This window comes from Zalophus californianus, chromosome 6 (assembly GCF_009762305.2).
Source record: "Zalophus californianus isolate mZalCal1 chromosome 6, mZalCal1.pri.v2, whole genome shotgun sequence".
Classification (NCBI taxonomy): domain Eukaryota; kingdom Metazoa; phylum Chordata; class Mammalia; order Carnivora; family Otariidae; genus Zalophus; species Zalophus californianus.
The window spans coordinates 108703746-108715967 of record NC_045600.1 but is presented as its reverse complement, the minus strand read 5'-3'; the positions used below and the strand labels follow the sequence as shown (position 1 = coordinate 108715967).

At 53.3% G+C, this 12222-nt stretch overlaps 1 long non-coding RNA gene across 1 annotated transcript; it reads right to left on the bottom strand.

Moving 5' to 3' along the window:
- Positions 1-4397: 4397 nt before the first annotated feature.
- LOC113910061 lies at positions 4398-12154 on the bottom strand. The gene is made up of 3 exons (XR_003515898.2): positions 12044-12154; positions 10245-10461; positions 4398-6351 (listed from the first exon to the last, which is right to left on the bottom strand). It is a non-coding gene; the product is annotated as an uncharacterized LOC113910061 (long non-coding RNA).
- Positions 12155-12222: the final 68 nt, after the last annotated feature.

Genomic DNA, 12222 nt, shown 5'->3' with positions numbered 1-12222 from the left:
GCTGGGAAAGTGGTGTGCAAGTTAGTTAGGTAGAGAGGGCAGGCGAGCCTGCCCGGCACTGGGAACTTCTCCGGAAAGGCCTGGAGACAGGGGTGAGCTGAGCCTCAGAGGAACTGGAAACTGGCTGGGGGTGGCGTGCTGGTGCAGGGAACTGGGAAGAGGCAAGGCGGAGAGAAGTGATGGAGACCCCAACAGGTCTTGTGCCACTTGCAGGGTCGTCCGGTGCCCAAGCTAGTGTGCTGGGAGGCCGGGGGCAAAACATGTCGTTGCCCTGGAAATAATCTGATGGGGAAAAAAAATCAGCTCTTTGTAAAGTGTTATTTGTGTATTGCTTTTCCCTTTCAATTTCAGAGATGGAGGTAGTGGCCTCCTTCTGTGGGGCTTTGTCATGTTTCGGGCCTCTACAGGCTTCATGGGGCTCTGATGGTGAGTTCCCGAAGGCCAACAGGAGCTATGGAAGCGTTTACCCACACAGGGGAGGGGTAGTAAAAAAAGAGTCCAGCTTTCTCTTTGTTTCATCTCAGGGGCGCAAGGAAGTGGGTTCAGTGAGGCTGCCGGGATGAGGGGTCCAGCCTGCAGGGAGGGGGATGGAGGAGGAATACGGGGTTTGTCTGACGATCCCAGGTGTCCCAGTCCCCTTCTCCTGCAGAGGCCTAGGGAGGCTGGGGGGGGGGGGGGGGCGTTGGACAAGGGCGGTGACCAAGAGGCCAGATCCCAGGGCCGGAAGCCGGCTTCCTCGGTTTCCTCGCTGGCTGCAGCCACGACCTTGTAGGGGTGCAAACCGTCTCGGGCCTCTCTGTGCCCCCTCCTCCCGTCTCTGGTTTGTGCCCAAGGCCCCGACTGATTCTTCCCTAGGCCTTTATGCAGAAACTTCGTGGACTTCCCAAGCCTGGGGATTCCGGGGCAGCCGCTGTCCCCGCAGGGCACGGAACAGAGCACCCAAGGGAGCGAGAGTGCCCCATGCCCCTCCCTGCTGCAGGCTCACCAGCGCACCCCCTTCCCCCTTCTCCCCCAATGTCCCTCGGCCACTCTGCCTGGTCTGCGCCCTGCCCCTTTGGGTGTAGACACCCTCCCCACCCCTCTCCCCCTCCGTAGCTCAAACTCCACAAGGGGAGCGCAAGGGTCCAGGGGAAAGGAGGGATCAAATCAGGCAGTTCCCATTCTCTTGCTCCTCAGCAGACCGCCCTGAGCCCTAGGGCTGGCAGCCTCACCCAGCAAGTGCAAGGCCACGGAGATGCTTCCCTGCTTTTTTGAGCCAGGTCCTGTAGGGGAGACCCAGTGAGCTGTGAAATGCCTCTCCCTCTCCTCTGTCTGCTTCCTTCCAAGTCCTCCAACTGCCTGCCTCCCTTTCTCTTTTCATGATTTTCCTTGTTCCATCACACAGGGAATACACAAGCTCATTCTCATGGAAGACGTTGGAACAATACATGCTTGAGATCACAAAGCAAAATGTCAATATCAGAGCATACCTCCATCCCTGCCCCACCCCCCCAATTTCCCTTGCCTCCTCCCAGGTGGAATCACAGCCAGAGTCTGGGCTACACCATCTCATCCGTGTTCCTCAGGGAAGTTCCTGCATTCACACATACATGAATACACACGTCTGAGCATACACAAATATGGCTTTGTTACATCTATGCCTATGTGTGCACGTACATATCATTTTTGTTTTTGTTTTTTTAAGATTTTATTTATTTGAGAAAGAAAGAGAGTGAGTGAGAGAGAGCATGAGCAGGGGGAGCCCTAACCGTGTGGCTCTCATGCTCTCTCTCATCCCAACAGCTGCCTGTTCCAATCTGCGGATTTCTCTTGGTTTTTTAACCTCTCATTATTGACATCCGTGGTGTTTCTAACTTTTATTTTGCTATTACAAACAAGGACGTGATGACTATTATATTAGTTATCTATTGCTGCCTGGCACATTACCCCAAAACTCGGTGGCTTAAAACCATACTAAATATTTATTATCACTCCCAGTTTTTGCCAGTCAGGAAGCTGGGAGCTGCTTGGCTGGGTGGCTTCTGGCTCAGCATTTTTCACGAGGCTGCAGTGAATGGGTGTTGACTGGGGCGGGAGGGGACACTCATTCACAGGGCTGGCAAATGGGTGTTGGCCGTTGGAGGTGAGCCTCAGTTTCTCCCCCGTGTGGGCCTCTCCACAAGGCTGACTGGGTGTCCTCACCACACGGTGGCTGGTTTCCCCAGCGGCAGTTATTCAGGAGGGAACCAAGCAGAAGGAGCCATGCCTCTTACAACCTAAGCTCACAAGTCACACGTTGTCACTTGGGCCACGTTCTGTTCCTCAGAAACAGGTCACTAAGTCCAGCAGTTCTAGAGGGAGGAGTGCAAAGGATTTGTGAACATATCTTGAAACCATCAGTACTGCCCTTATACATAATCTTTGCACATTTATGTGAATGTATCCTTAGACCAGATTTCTAGAACTGGAATTACAGGATCAAGCGGTGTATGCACTTTTAATTTTGATCATTCCTGTTTGTGCCAGAAACTGTTCATCGTCCCCTACTATCCATTGTCTGTCTTTTCCTGCTTCACCAGACCTCCTGGGTTTGAGCTGGCTCGGCTCGGGAATGTACTTCCCAGCATCCCTTGCAGCTATGTGGAGCCATATCACTAAGTGCTGGACAATGACAGGTATCGTGTGAAACTGGGTCATGCCCTTACAGGAGGCTGTTGGCCTACTTCCTTCCCTGTGGAGAGAGTGGGGTGATACATGGAAAGACCCCATCCCTGGGCCCCCTCAGGGAGCCACCCTTCTTCCCAGGACTTCCTACCAGCTTAGACTTCCGGATGAGAGAGAAATGGAGTTAGACTACCTGCATTCATGTCCCATCTCTGCCACTTAACTCTGTTGACATGTCCATCCTGAGCTGTTGGCAACCCCGTGAGAACCTGCTGTGTCCGGAGCGCACCTCTGGGGGGCTGAGAGGGACAGCAGGCCAGGCTGGGCTACAGCCCTCCCCTGGAGAGCGGGGACAACTCCCAGGGCCACTGCCAAGACGGGATGAAGGCACCCGTGTATCGGATTGTGCCCACAGCACCTGGACGCCCCAGAGCCCCAGGTCGGACAGCTGGGATAACTAAAAAAAAGCCACAAAAGAAAATTTCCAGAACCACCACCCCCCCCATTTCCTCTCCAGTGACTTCCACAGACTTTAATACCCATCTCCCCAGAAAAAAATACCCTGCTTGTGTAAAAGATCTTCTAAATTCTTTCTCACTGAAGTCAAATTGGTGTCATTTTGTGCCCTTCTGCTGTCACATGGACACTTTGGTGGGGGACATACTGTGTTTGCCTAGGCCACGGGAATGAAAAGTCTGTGAAATTTCAGGTACCAGCGAAGCTAAGTGGGGGCACTTGGCCCACTTGGAGGTGCCTCGCTGATGCTGTCGAAATCATCATTTTTAGGGAGCGGGCCCCCGACCTCCTCTCTGCTCCCCCCCTTACGTCTCCTCCCTCACTTCTCTCCCTCCCGCTCCCTCTACGTCTTCTCCTGGCCTAAACGGCCCTCTGAGTCCCTGAGGACTCGATGTGATTACATTTCCATAGGCAGGTGTGTGTCTTGTTTAGTCACTTTAAAAATAAATCACAAAAATAAATAAATAAATAAATAAAAATTAACAAATGAACCACTTGGCCCCACAGTAGTCAACGCATCAATCTGTTGCTCTCCTCTGCTTTCCGGGAACGGATTGCTCAAAGCGCATATGACTGCTGGGTAAGGTGAGCGGGGAAGGATGAGGTGGGGTGGACTGAGTCCTTCCGCTCGCCCTCCATCTTCCCGCCCAATCAGACAGGGACCGGGCCGTGCCCACAATGATGCCCATCACGCAGCACATGCTGCGTTCTTGGGGCCGGTGACAGTGAGCTGCGTGAGAAATCAGGCTTGGGGAGGAGAGGCGAGGCTCGAATTTACTGACACCTGCTTTGTGCCAGGCCCTGTGCTTTCTTTTGTGTCTGTTCTCTTCTATGGGGGGATCGGGATCCTGGTGGTGGGACCCTGGGCAATTTCGCCTTTCAGGGCCTCTCTTGTTCAGACTAGAAACATTACCTCATTCTCTAGTGACTCCTTTCACTATGATGGAAGAGTCTGGGGGTTAGACAGACCTAGCTCACCACTGTGGGCAGATTGCTTAGCCTGTTTTCTCATCTCTAAAATGGGGATGGAAATCAGGATCGAACGAGATAATATATTTAAGACACCTTATAAATAGGCAGCTAAAAAAGGATGGCGTTTAATCTCTCCTTCATAACACACATAACATACTTCAGCATCTTCGAGATTTGATTATTTTTACAGGATGGGGTGGCAGTGTTTCAGGATGTGTGTGTGTGTGTGTGTGTGTGTGTGTGTGTGTGTGTGTGTGTGTCTTGATGAAAACAAGGAAGAACTGAGTCTTTGTGGAAATCTTGGCACTTTAGAAAACCAGACCCCTGACTCTATAAAATACTCCTGGGCATTCAGTCAGGGGGTGGTGGGTAGCAGAGATGTCCCCCTATGAACTGGTTCCGGTCTCACTCTGTGTGACCTCCTTCCATATCTGATCTGGGCTGGTCTGTGATTTGCTTTAACCCGTAAAATGTGGTGGGCACTGAGACAGTTCTGAGCCTAAGGCTTAAGAAGCCCTAGAAACTAACAATTTTGTGCTTTTGGGGGATGTGGAGCCAATATGTAAGAAATTTGGTCTCTCTGTGCTGGAGAGAGCATATTGAGAGAACACGTGGAAAAGAAGAAACTCTTAGAATATGTGGAGAGAGAGAGAGAGAGAGAGAGAAGTGCAACGATCCCTGTGTCCCCCAGAGCCCAGCCTTCCAGCCATGCCTGTAAGGCACCAGCCATGTGAGTGAGCCATCCTGGACGCTCCAGCCCAGTCCAACCCCACACGGCTGCGGTCCCAGGCGATACCATGTACAACGGAAGAACTGCCCAGCGGATCCCAATCACCTTCCAGTCTCATGAGAGATAATCACATGGTTGTCTTCAGCCATTAAATTTTGTGTATTATACAGCAATAGATAATTGAAACAGCGGGATTTTTAAGTCTCCACTATGTACCAAACCATGGACGCTCATTATGAGAGATATGCAGGCACTGCCCTTGGGAGCTTAGTATGGGCAAGGAGGTTGCACATGGGCAAGCATGAAGATTCGAGACATTTATTAATCCACACTCAAGTGCGTGCTTAGCAGCGTGAGGCACAGACTATGGATGATGGGGTTGGGAGCATAAAGCAGAAATACTTCCTAGAGAAAAGGAGTTTTGAGTTGGATTTTGAAGGAAAGAGCAGAAGACATTAGGTGACGTTTCAGAGAATGGGGGGTAAGACGTTGATAGCAGCATGGCAAGAAAATTGGGAGCACAGGAGAGGGAGCTGAGAAACCTAAAATCTGGTATTAGTTGGATATAAAAATAGGGAGGCTGAAAGGGGTCTTGCCAAGTTAGGTTCCAGGCCTGTAGTGGGAACCTGAGAAAAGCTGGTCCCCTCCCCTCCATGTTTGGTGGGGTTTTGACCTCTCCTACCTGGGAAGACCTGGGTCACGGGTGCCTCCTCAGCTCTGGGAATCAGGGCCAGAAGGTGATGGCTAACACCGAGAAACATTAACTCATCAACAGTGAGCCATCCTGCCCTTCCCTTGGGGAACAAGGGGGGCGCAAGCGCAAGTTGTAGGGAGAGGGGCGGGTGGTCCCTGCTTTAAGCCCAGAAAGGCCGAGAGGGTCCGGGCCCAGGTGGCTTCTCACAGCATCTCTTTTCAAATTTCAGGGTGGCACCTGAATTTGTGGGTCCACCCACCTTCCTCCATTTATAATTTTGGCCTACACTGTTACGAATTTTTGTAGGTATGGAGTGAAATCGGTTAGGAATCTGATTGTAAGGAACCCATCGCCCAACTAACAGTGCCCTAAGGGGTAAAGACATTCCCTCGATCCACAAAAAACTACTGAGAGCTGACCACGCACCAGGCACTGTTCTAGGAGCTGTGGTGAGACCTGAGAAAAGCGAACTTCCTATCCTGGAGAAGAAGCAGCTTAGGTGAGGGCAAGGACTTGACATTGCCTTGGATACCGGGGTTCCGTGCCTTTCTCCTCCAATCACTCCAGGTATTGGCTTCTGCTCATGGTCAGCGGATGGCTCCAGTTGTCCAGGAATCTCACTCAGTCAAGACGGGAAGCAGGAGACGGAGGTGGCACCAGACTTTGCTGTTCCTTTTCCCAGAAGAACAAAAGCTTTCCCGGAACCCCCGGCAGATTCTTGCTGCCCAGGGGAGCCCTGGTGTCCTCGTGTGCCTCAGAATTTTCATGACTCGTTAATCTGGTCGGGATTTATCACCTGGAGTTGCCCAGAACAAAGTCAGGGTTTAGTTTGCAAAGAAAAAGGGAGAAGAACATTGGGGTCAGGTGTCTTGTTCCCTCACTGTTCATGGGGTGGGTGGACACCCACTAAGGTAAACACTCCCTGGGCAAGGGTACTATTTCCAATCTTCAGTATAGAGAAACAATTTAAAAATGATGTTAGATACAATCCGAGGTCAAGCAAAAAGCCTTTATGTATTTACTACTGTTTACCAAGCTCTTTTCCAAGGGCTCTGTAGGGCACGTGAAGGGGGACGAAAGGCTCCAGCCTCAGGGACCGTTCAGACCAGCTGGAGGTGACACACACAGGCACATGGAACAGCCTCCCCCGTGAGAGAATGAGGAGGCTCTGGTGGGATCTGAATGCACAGACCTGAGGGAACAGAGGTTCAAGTACAGGCGATCCCTGCGTGAGACACCCTCACGGCCTTCCCTGCCCACGCCCCTCCCAGAGACCACAGCCTGCTCACAGCTCCCGAAGGGGTAGTCCCGGGACGTCTGGGCCCATCCCCACGCCAGCCACGGCTGATGGCACCAGACATGGGCCCCGAGCCAAAGGCAGACAATGGCTGGCGGCCAGGACGCGAGCCCAGCCACTCAGAAACTCTCTCTCAAGGATCTGGGGTGTCAGCGGCCCGGAGATTACGGCCCCCTGCGCGAAGGGGTCTCCATACCAGAAGGGGCCGGGCGCAGGGACCTGCCGGCAGAGGCCACTCGGGTCCTTGAGAAGCGAAGGGCAGCCTCACTGCTGGCTTGGGTCCATCCCCTCCCGGGATTGGAGCTTGCCTGTGCCATCCTGACCATCAACTTTCCTTTTGCTAGGGCTGGCTTGAGTGGCCTTTGTGTCTCGGCTTGAATGGTTTTGGTGTGGGAAGTCTTTGCCCTCACCCCTCACCGCTCACCCCTTCATCGCCTCTTCAGTGCTGCCCAATCCATCCTCCCCGCCTCCGCCTTGGTCCGGGTCCTCTTCCCCCACCTGGGCTCCCTGCATTTGCTCTCCCGCCTCCATTTCATTTACAAATGTGGAGGCTGATCTTTCTTATGGCCCTGTCATGCCCTTGCTCTAAATCTTGGAGTGGCTCCTCAGGGCTCCGCTTCCAGGCCCGGTTCCATCGCTGCACTCCTCCCCCCTCCACTCCCCCCCGCCCCCCCCACTCCCCCCGCCCCCCCCCACTCCCCCCGCCCCCCCCATCCTCCACCACGCAGAGATACACAGTCCCACCTCCGAGCCTCCGCGCATGCTCGGACTTGTACCCTGAAGAGCCGCTTGCCTCCACCCCTGTTTCCCACTCCCCCTTCAAGACCAAGGCCAGGGGTCATTTCACCCCACCCTGACCTCGGCCCCCTCCTCCTTTGGCCATCAGAGCACTTTATGAGGCTCTCCGCAGGCATCTGCTTCATCGTACTGGCACCACACGCGCTGTCCTCCTGCCTGCCCCTGTACCGGGCACAAGGCCCGCATTCAGCAAACACTTGTCAAGTGAATGAATGAATGAATGAATGGAGCGATTTTCCAAATGGTGGACTAGTAGGCCTCTGCTGATTCGATAGGGTTTTGTTGGCGGAGTAGGGCGGGAGGAGGGGGCTTTCCTTCCTGGGAGATTAGCCTCAGTCCAGCCCGGGTGGGGGGCCAGGTTCTTTTTGAGACCCTCCGACCTCCTAAAGCCCACCCCATCTCCCTGCTCCCCTGGGGACATGGGGCCAGGCTATTTGAAACTGGCCCTCTTGTCCTCAGCACTGAATTGAAACCCCCGAGAGAATTTTGCTGTTTTTCTTCTTCTGGAGAAGAAGAGCACAAAGCTAAAGAGCAGGGGCTGCGAAGTGTGGCTCAGATTTGATAAACAGGCAGGAAATTTCAGAAGCAATCCGGGGAGAAAAGAACATACATTACTCCCGGAATTCACAATGCAGCGCTAATGAGCTGGAGGAGCCATGATTTGATCTGGTCCTGCCTCCTACCGCCTAGGACGAGTGGGTTTGGGATGGGATGCAGGAGGGGCACTGCAGCAGTAGCCACACGGCCTGGCCCAGGCTTCCCCCCGAGGTGGGGGAGGGCGGTGGTTTTTTGCTGTCCCCCGGGCGCCTGGTGGTCCTCCGTGGGACAGGAGGGTGCTTATTAGGCCTCCAGATATGGCTGGTCATAAAGGACCTAAAGACAAGGGACAACAGGTGTCTCCTGATGGCAGGGGCGGAACCTGGAAGAGGGTCCTCACCAGAACCCAACCAAGCTGGCACCTTGATCTTGGACCCCCCAGCCTCCAGAACTGAGAGCAATAAATTGTGTTGTTTATAAGCCACCCAGTCTATGCTGTTTTGTCATAGCGGCCCAAAGAGAGTAAGACAGAAATAACCAACATTTATTGAAATGTAACTACATGCATGGCACTGTTTTAAGCACCTCGCACACATTAACTCCTTGAATCCTTACCATTGTCCTATCTAATAGGTTCCATTATTATTTTGTCCCCATTTTACAGATGAGTAAACTGAGAGCAGAGACCTTGACCCTTCTGTCCATTGTTGAACTCCAGCACCCAGAATGGTAGGAATTCAACAAGCTCGTCTGCTTCACGGCACCAAAATGCCCTCTGATGTGGAGCCTGGGGGCCAACAACCTCCCCTGGGACACGGACTGAGGCTCTCATGCCCCTCCCCACCACCCTCCCTTCACCCACGATTATTTTCCAAGGCCAGCGATTTGCAACAGTTTCTCATAGAGAGAAATCAGATTTAGGTTTTGCCTCCAAGTAGATTATAATGACAATTTAATAAGCAGGGATAACCTATGGGCAAAAATTATGGCAAAGTAGTAAGTAGTAGTAAGTAAGAATCACAAAGAGAAGCAAACAATGTGCTGTAATAATTTCCTCATTCATTCATTCACTCCCTCAAGGAGCGTTCATCGGGCTCAGCCCTGGGATGCAGGGATGAGAGTGACTTAGGCTCCCCTTCTGGTGGGAGGAGGCAGTGACTGCCCCGTCCAGGGTAGCAGAGGCCGGGGTCATGCTGCTGAGGAGAGCAGGCTCCTGGCCAGAGGCTTGTGCACCCCACCCCACCCATCTCTCTCCTCTCTGCCCTGCGGGTGCTTCCACCAGAGCTGGCCTGGCCCGGAGTGCAGCCTTCGGGGCTCTGGCCTCTGCCGAGAAAAGCAGGTCGGTGGACCTTGTCCCGGACCTTTGGGTTGGTTGACCCCCTTCAGCGCCCCTCTGGCCTCCCTCCCTCCCTCCCCCTGTGATGGCTGCCAGAGGACCCCAGGCACCTGCTCACTCACGCAGAGACAGCTCCAGACAGCACGGCCACTCCCCCCACTGACCGGGCGATTGATGGGGCTCCTTTGAATAATAACTTGGCAAAATCACTCTCTCTTTTTTTTTGCTCTCCCTATTTCTGATTCATTTGCTCTTTCTAAGTCATCCATCTCTTTCGAGTTACAGGAAGAGAGAGGAAGAGGAGAATGAGGTGTCACAGGTGCAAGGGACCTCAAGCCCCACCGCCGAGTCTCACAGCGGGGCTGGAGACGTGAGCGCCTCTGCCTCTCAGACGTGTCTATTACACCTGACCTCCCCGTGGGAGAAAAGCCAGCGTGGCTGGTGGGGGAGGTGGGGGACGCAGGAGCCTTTCTGAAGGCAGCCGCCTGCTCTACTCACAGGAGAGGTCCTGACTGCCTGCAGGGATATTCGGGTTTTCCCACCCTCGATGGGGAGCAGCAATGCCGGTAGGGAAAGGAAGGAGAGATGGGGGCTCCAGGGAGTCCTGTCAGCTTACCAACGCCTTTGCTGATCACCTGCTACGTACCAGGGGCCGAGAGACAGACAGACAGAGTCTGTTCCTGCCCTCAAGGGGTCCCCAGGCTAGTAAATAGGTAAGTACCTGCAGAAGATGCCCGAGCAGAAGTCGGTCCCGAGCCATCATATGGAGGAGGCTGTTTATTCTGTGACGAGAGGGACCAGGCAAGGCCATCTTCACAGATGGGCTGGAGATGAAATGTTCTGAAACCTCAACCTGAAGGTGGGGAAGGGTGCTCCACATGTCAGGCACCATGGAGGCCAGGGCTTGAAGATGCTCTGTCTGGGAGGAGCTCTGTTACCTGGTATTTTTAGAGCACAGAGAGGGAGATGGGCATTGGCAAGACGCAAGAAGTCGGGAAGGGCCAGTAATAACGTGGTTGCAGATCGTAACTGAGTGCTTAGCTTATGGGGGAGGTCTGTGTGCCCGTCTCAGGGCTTGGATGATAGCAAAGGGACAGTTATCCAACAGGAAGATGTGTGATTAGATCTGCAACAGTTGGGGGGGGGGGTTGGCTGGGAGAGGCTGGAGGCAGGGAGACCAGCCAGGAGGCTACTGCAAAGTCCAGGCGAAAGGCAGTTGAAGGACTGAACCTGGGCAGGGCCAAGGAGGAGGGAATGGATGTGAGAAACGCATAGGATGTCATGTTGACAGAGCTTGGTGATTGGCTGGGGGAGGAAGATGGGGAAGATAGAAGAGTCAATGCTGCCTCCCGGTGCCACCAGCTGAAACAGGGACCACAGGGGCAGAAACATTCATGACACACGGCCAAGCCCCTGCCAGGTGGTAGCGTTATTCCAGTCCCAGAGACACAGAGACAAATAATTCATTTCTCTTGAATGCTCTTCAGGGGCGTTTAAAGACAAGCTTGATTTATATATGAAAACTCGAATCCCACCACATTTGGGTGCATCTCAGAACTTCTTTACCAAAAAAATGTGCCCTTTTCACGCCTGCCCCCTAGAAACTCACTACCTATTTTTCTTTTTTTGTTTTCTCCAGCAAGCTACCCTCACCCAGCTGGGCTGATTCAAGATGGCCCCGTTTGTCCGTGGGCAGGAGCCCTTTGGGGCCATTGTCATGGGGCTCTGGTTGGGAGGCTGGAAGCTGCCTGCGGAGTCAACTCTCCTTCCAGCCATCTCCGCCATTGAGCTTGAGTATTTCTTCCCCTGGGATGGATTTCCCCATAAAATAAATGTCTTGTCTGAATTAATCTTCTTTTTAAAAGGAGAGAGTCATCATATTGTAAAGACAGATCATAAAAAGATGCATCAATCTGTCGGGAAGGCTGGTTACGATGAGTGTTTGTTTAGCAGAAATAGTGCCCCCCTCCCGTGCACCTCCTCCCGGCACCCCTGGTACACCCCCCCCCCCCGCCCCGGCTCCGCGGGCTCCCCCGGCCCCCGGCATCTGGCCTGCGAGGCTGCGCAGCCCCATGCAGGCAGCTTCTCCTGCGCAGGGCCCCTGCCGTCTGTGCGCACCGGCTTTACTCCTGAGACCGGCTAGGGCCCGCAGGTTGGCACACTGAATCCCGCAGGCTGCAACCTCCCTTTTCAGAAGAGGCCCGGCAGCGCCCCCCCCCTCGCTGGACGCGCCGGTCCCACTGCCCAGCCGCGGCCCGAACACTTCCATTTGGGAGCTAATCGGTATTCAGGATCGTAAGGACACCTCAATTCCTCCATTTTGTTTATTCTCGGAAAACAAAACAAAACAAAACAAAACCATATAGGCCTAACCTAAGAACATAGATTAAGAAGTAAAACAATCACACAAGAACTCCTGAAGGGCCAGGTGTAAAATTTCTATGCCATAATGTGAAACGTTACATGGCTGCTACGTGAATGCATGAGAGGAAAGAGGAACGCGCGAGAGTCCTCCCTTACCTCCTCCTCCGCGGGCCCCTGCGAGCGTTTGGTGTGTCGCCTGTCTTCCCACGCGTTTCCGCCGATTTAGCCCTTGCCCCATACGCATGCGCAGTTTGTTTTGGGGTTACGTGAAGTTCATTTTTCTTTTACTTAACATCCTTTAAAAAAATAAAACTATAAAACCTACAGATATTTAT